Genomic DNA, 7,210 nt, shown 5'->3' on the forward strand with positions numbered 1-7,210 from the left:
GCAGACTGACTCATCCAAGGTCACCCAGTGAGCTTCAAGGCCAAGTGAAGATTTGAACCTTGGTCTCCCTGCTCTCTGATCACTATACCACACTGGTTCTGTAATGCACGGAAGCCAAAATTTTCATGGTGCCACCACTGCCAATTACATGTTCTCTTGATTGCATAAGATCTTCAAGGTTTTAAAAGGGATAGATGATTGATATGAGTAAATGCTAAAGATACAAAACACTAAGGGAACTCATTAGCTTATGACAAGATTGTCTCTTTCCTGAGGGCCTATTAAGTTTGGTTCTTGGTCTTATGAATTTTCTTTTGTAAACACGATGCTTGAGTATATTCTTCCTCCCAAAAAAATATTGAAGAGGGAAATTTCGCACAAAAATTTCCTATATAAATCAGGGTAATTTGATGAAGAACATGGTCAGTGATCTAATTCAGCATGTTTGTTTTATTTGCAGTTAGTAAACAAAGCTAGAGAAAGTTCTCCATTTATTTTATTTATTTATTTATTCATTGCCCCAATACACCACAGGTATTTGATCAGATTCATTTGAGATGAGGAATTAAAGCACACTTAATGTGGTCGAAATGTTATATTATGTAGACAGCATCATGTAGTTCCCTTACATTGTTTAAACTTAAGGGTGAACTATTGACACTTTAATAAACATTAGCAACTCAAAGAATTGTGGATGGGATGCTGACTCACTCACAAACTAGGAATAACCATTTGCTAAGAAAAATATTAATTATAACTTTGAAACTGCCAAGCTTGTCTCATGTTGCATTTGCAATTGGCACCAGTTCTTAAGAAGATGGAATTTTTTCTGTGCATAATAGTAAAAGCATGCTGGGAAAAGTTCCAGAAAATTTCCAACCTCATATCAATGTTTGTGTCTGCCAGTGGATTGGCTCTCTCAGAGGTACCCAAGGTGTCAATCAGTGGATTCGTTTATTTGGATGGGTGGTGAGGATGGAAGAGCAAGCATTGGGCCCATTTGATATCACATAGAAAATATTAAAGCTCATCTATGGCACTGTGGGTTAAACCACAGAGCCTAGGGCTTGCCGATCAGAAGGTCGGCGGTTCGAATCCCCACAACGGGGTGAGCTCCCGTTGCTCGGTTCCTGCTCCTGCCAACCTAGCAGTTCGAAAGCACGACAAAGTGCAAGTAGATAAATAGGTACCGCTCCAGCGGGAAGGTAAACGGCATTTCCGTGCGCTGCTCTGATTCGCCAGAAGCGGCTTAGTCATGCTGGCCACATGACCCGGAAGCTTCACGCCGGCTCCCTCGGCCAATAAAGCGAGATGAGCGCCACAACCCCAGAGTCGGCCACGACTGGACCTAATGGTCAGGGGGTCCCTTTACCTTTATACTGTACTTCCACTTGACCAATATTTCAATTAATTCTCCTGGGTCTTGTTGTTCCATAGCTGTGCCTTGTGACAATCTGATCTTACCCCCAAGAATCAAATCTTAACAGATGCACAGAAAGTCCAAAGAGAGATTTTGCTTAGCTGAGCTTCAGCTCAGCAGGTAAGATCAAATTGTTGCAAGGCGCAGCAGTGGAACGATGAGAATAGCTTTCGCACAGGGGGGAATCAATTGATACACAATACAATCCACATACAACCCAAGCTAATGTGTGGATGAGCCCTTGGTCTATAAATAAGGATCCACGTTAGAGTCTGAAGGCAAGGCCCATGATGGCAGGGGCGGAGGAAGGGGTGTGTGGTGAGGACGGTCCTCCCCAGGTGTCACCGCTGAGGTGGGTGACAAAATGCTGGGCAGCGCTCACCACTGCCCAGCCACACGTCTCTCCTGGGAGTGACGCGGTGGCTCAGGTACCTGCAGGCTCCGCTCTGCCCCAAACGGTCCATCTTCCGCCTCCCCCTCAGCTGTAGGGTGGCTGAGTGGGAGGAGGCAGGCAGACCACTCGGAGCGTCCTGTCTCGGCTGGCCCCGCCCCATGGGTGGGTGGCCCCGCCTCCGTGGGTGGCTGGCCCCGCCTCCGTGGGTGGCTGGCCCCGCCTCTGTGGGTGGCTGGCCCCGCCCCTGGTCGCAGGGCACATCCACCGCCCCAGGCACCTGATCAGCTTGCTCCACCACTGCATGATGGGAGACCACCACAGAACAATGTCTATGCTGCTCTGAATTTCTTGGAAAGACTGCAGGATAGGTAAAGGTAAAGGGACCCCTGACCATTAGGTCCAGTCGTGGCCATCTCTGGGGTTGCGGCGCTTATCTCGCTTTACTGGCTGAGGGAGCTGGCGTACAGCTTCCTGATCATGTGGCCAGCATGACTAAGCCACTTCTGGCAAACCAGAGCAGTGCACGGAAACACCGTTTGCCTTCCCGCCGGAGTGGTACCTATTTATCTACTTGCACTTTGACGTGCTAGGTTGGCAGGAGCAGGGACCGAGCAACAGGAGCTCACCCCGTCGCGGGGATTCGAACCGCCGACCTTCTGATCGGCAAGGCCTAGGCTCTGTGGTTTAACCCACAGCCGCCCCAGGCACCTGATTGGCTCACATCACCACTGCATGATGGGAGACCACCTTAGAACAATGTCTATGCTGCTCTGAATTTCTTGGAAAGACTGCAGGACATAAATGTTATAAATAAACCCTGGTAGTTTGTTATCAAATTGCTTTATTGTAAAGCCGTTAAACATTAAATATAAAATACTCATGATATTTCTCGGGGGGTTTCCCTACACATCCCTGCTGCGTGCCAGGAGTCTCTAGGCTGAGATCTGCCGAGCCACTAAGGAACCAAATGTCAGCCACTGACCTTTCAAATAGGGTTTTTAATTCTCACTCACGGCAGGAATAAATTATCTCACAGGTACTTGGCTTTTGCTTTTTCTTCTTCTTCTTTTTTTGCAGTGATGACTAGTTCAGTTCCTGGTCAATATTTCCCAACCCAAGAGAAAGAAATGATTGTAACAATACAATATTGACCAACTCCCAGGAAGACAGCCAGGCTGCAGATGTCTGCTTGGTCAACAACATCTCTGATCAGAAGCGTCTCCTCCCACTGTCCCTCGAATGAGTCTCAAATTCCTGGCAACCCACCCTCCATCCTCCTATGGAGACAGACAGGTTTGCTGGCAGGGGGGAGAAGCGGAGGGGGGAGAGTCATTCATGCATTGGAGACAGGCAGTTCCTATAGATGCTGCTGTTGTAGCAAGTTGGGAAGTTGAGGTGGCGGCAGCCGGGGGAGATATTTGTGTTTATTTCATGCGATGGCTGACACGGTCTGGGGAGCAAGCAGCATGAGTCAAGGTCCTTTTACTGGAAGTGCTTTGGGGAGGTGACTCAAATCCTTTCTTCTCCTCCCGGTGGCGAAAGGGGCGAGCAACTACAACTCGGGGAATCGGGGAGAGGAGAGACAGGAGGGCTGTGTGTAACACAATCCGGGCTCCTTTGCACATTTGCTGAGCTCAATGCTGAGAAATGGGGCTGTTTTGCCACCAGGCAAGAGAGAAACTTCATTTCCCAGTCTCCTTCCGCCCAGACAGGGACCAGTAATGCCCTGGAGGCTTGTGACGTCCAGCCATACTGGGCGCCGAGCCAGACAGGGGCACTCAGAAGATGTCCACATGACAATACGGGAATCTTCTTTAGCTTTTGAAAAACAACAATGCTTCCGTTCCCATGAAAGCAAAGAACCTCCTCAGCAGAGCAAATAACCACATTCTTTTCTATCTGAGGATGAATGAAAGGCTTCAGAAATAAAGGGAACTGCTTCGAAAAGGACAAGCTGAAGGCTACTGGATGGTTATTATTTTTCCTTAGCAGCAGGAACACATGCATAAAGGCAAGCACAGGAATGGGACTGCTCAATTAGGCCAGTAGCCCATCTAGCCCAGGGTCCTGTTCTCACATGGAGCAGCCAGATATCTATTGGAGGCACACAAGCAAGACCTGAGTGAAGTAGCACTCTCTTCATTTCTGAGTCCAGCAAACAGTGTTCAAAAGCATTGTGATCATGGCAAGTGGCCCTTGTCCTTCTGGAAAATGTCAACTTCAGCAAAAGAAAGTTGGCCTGCATTATGGGCAGAGTGAGTCCCATGGGGGGCACAGGGGCGGTTGCCCCGGGCACAAAATTATTAGGGGTACAAAATGTTAACACCCAGTGTTGCCTTAATACAGCTACTGACTTCTGTCACTGGGCTCCGTTGAAAATGGCTTCTCCATGCGAACTAGGAAGTGACCTGTCCAGAAAAGGTAAAGGTAAAGGGACCCCTGACCATTAGGTCCAGTCGTGACCAACTCTAGGGTTGTGGCGCTTATCTCGCTTTATTGGCCAAGGGAGCCGGCGTACAGCTTCCGGGTCATGTGGCCAGCATGACTCAGCTGCTTCTGGTGAACCAGAGCAGTACACGGAAACGCTGTTTACCTTCCCGCTGGAACGGTACCTATTTATCTACTTGCACTTTGACATCCTTTCGAACTGCTAGGTTGGCAGGAGCAGGGATCGAGCAATGGGAGCTCACCCCATGGCGGGGATTCGAACCGCCGACCTTCTGATCAGCAAGTCCTAGGCTCTGTGGTTTAACCCACAGCACCACCTGCGTCCCTACAGCCTGTCCATAAAACAGAATGACTATTCTTTCCTTATCCCTGCAGCTGCAATCTCCTGAGTTACGCAGATGCCATTACGCAACTGAATGTGCATGTGTCCTCCGTCCATTTTCCTCCCTCCAACTCCACCCCCCTCCATGTGGCCCCAGGTGCTGGCAACCCACACTATGTGCTCAGCCCCACTCCTTGTGAGTAGAGGTTGAAGGAAAATAGGGAAGACCAAGAAGGGGAGCCCTGATTAATCATGGTGCCACAGAGACACCATGCTAATTTTGTTCCTGAAACCAGACTTGCATGTGATTTTTTCTGTAGGAATCTTCTGTAAGCTGCTTTGAGAGCCTCTTGGGACTACACTGCAGAATATAAGTCAATGAATAAATCTGCTCCTTCATAATGGGAACACAAACAAGAGCTCTACAGGATCAGACCAATGGTCCAATTGGGTCAGAATCCTGTTTCCCATAGAGGACAACCAAGCTGTTGTTATAAGAATTTTAAGGTCTCAAATATAGAATAAATATTCACAAATGCACACATATCTAAAAATATGAACCATGTGTCTGAAATAGTATGGGAGAGCAACCCTGAAGTCATTTTGACTCTCCCAATGAACTCAAATATTCCTCTGCAGTAAGGGAGGAAAACGGGGAAAGCCGTATTATATTTTGCTTACAAATCCTGTCTTAAGGGCATATTTGTGTATGAATAGGGTGAGCCTATGACCTGGATTCAGGAATTAAAGTATTTACCATCACAAAAGAATGGCCAGGCTGCCCAGGTAAAGCAATCAGTGACCATTATTAGGTATCCTGGCAGACAGGATTTCTGCTGTAGACCGCCTCCTTCTGTGATGTATGTATGATGTTTGGGAGGGGGGTGGTCTTGGACTACAGGGTGGGCAATTTCAAAAGTCTATATAAGGGCTTGCGCACCATTGTTCAGGGTTCTCCTCCCTCCTGCGTGTGGTGAGTGGGGCCCCTGTTGCAACAGTTCCTTGAGTAAAGATCAGGCTTACTAGCCACTTTGCTTCTCAATATACTCTGGCTGGCCTCTGTTATTTTCTCCTACCAATAGGGAACCCACTTAAGGACTCTATATGGGCTCTGAAATACCCCATAAGGGAAAGGGAGCAGTTGTTTTTTATATATATAACACTGTTCTTCACTCTTCTTTTCTTTTCAAGATACTTACATACTCTCAGGAGTTGCTCTGTTTCCCAAAGATTCATAAAATTTATCAATTGAAGTACAATAATAATATTATAATAATATAATATTTATTATTTATACCCTGCCCATCTGACTGGGTTTCCCCAGCCACTTTGGGTGGCTTCCAACAGAATATAAAAATACAATAGTCTATTAAACATTAAAAGCTTCCCTAAACAGGGCTGCCTTCAGATGTCTTCTAAAACTCTGGTAGTTGTTCTTCTCTTTGACAACTGGTGGTAGGGCGTTCCACAGGGCGGGTGCCACCACCGAGAAGGCCCTCTTCCTGGTTCCCTGTAATTTGGCTTCTCGCAGCGAGGGAACCACCAGAAGGCCCTCAGAGCTGGACCTCGGTTTCCGGGCAGAACAATGGGGATGGAGACACTCCTTCAGGTATACTGGACCAAGGCCGTTTAAAGGTCAGCACCAACACTTTGAATTGTGCTCGGAAATGTACTGGTCTGACTTCAAAGATGACGTGTGAGAGCTACTAGACCATGCAGAGCAGGGGAAGCCAATGTGCTGCTTTCCAACTCCCATCAGCCCTAGTTAGCATGGCTGATGGTCAGGAATGATGGGAGCTGTTGTTCAGTAACTACTGGAAGGGACCACATTGGCTACCCCAATGCAGAGGGAAATGGGGGCATATTTATGGATCCAATGGCTTGTTGTTGTTGACAAAGGAGCCGAAATGCTACCTTTGCATCCTGTGCTGACTCCACGATACAAGGAGAAACCAAGAGCAACGTGTGTTGGAAATGGCCAAAGGATACGAGAGAACTGCTCTCCCAGGGTCGTATTTCTTCTCCAGCGACTTGACAAGCGAAACTCTCATTCATTTGCAGATGTTCACGTCGCTCCAAATATGATTTTGAGCTGCAGAAACAAAGCCACTTCCAGGCTTGGCAGCCGACTTATCTCAGCACACATAAGACAGGCTGACTCCAGGGATTTCTAAATGGGAATGGGAGGAGGCTTGCCTCTGACTCCGTCTCTCGCCTTTTTATTACTCTAGCGATCTTAGATTGACAAAAAGTGTGCATGGCGGGGGGGGGGGCTGGGGCAAAAGAGAGACACACACACAAAACCAGCCAGCCTCAGACCTGCAGCATTTTACAGCATGGGCAACAGGGCAGGCCCAGACACTGTGCATGTATCACTTGTTTATGATGCAAGTGGTACTTCTGCTGACCCAGGAGGTGTGCTTGGCACATGGCGCAAAGCAGCTAGGAAGGGCTAATCTCTGGGAAGGTAGCTAACACTGCCCTCTCCTGGAGGAATATTAAAACTGTTCAGCTGATGTATATCACCATAGAGTAGGGGACCTGAAATCAGTCTCAACGACTTATTCATGTTGGGAGCACAATCTCTCTCCCCCCCCAGCAGTTTGGGGGACAGCATACAGTAGGC

At 47.9% G+C, this 7,210-nt stretch overlaps 1 long non-coding RNA gene across 1 annotated transcript in view; it reads left to right on the forward strand.

The window, feature by feature from the left end:
- LOC309526738 overlaps positions 1-5,626 on the forward strand; it is a 45,546-nt gene extending 39,920 nt beyond the window's left edge. The window contains exon 2 of the long non-coding RNA XR_014216896.1: positions 5,486-5,626. This is a non-coding gene — a long non-coding RNA (uncharacterized lncRNA). The remainder of the gene's footprint in view (positions 1-5,485) is intronic.
- Positions 5,627-7,210: the final 1,584 nt, after the last annotated feature.

This window comes from Podarcis vaucheri (assembly GCF_965113315.1).
Source record: "Podarcis vaucheri genome assembly, chromosome: 2".
NCBI lineage: Eukaryota > Metazoa > Chordata > Lepidosauria > Squamata > Lacertidae > Podarcis > Podarcis vaucheri.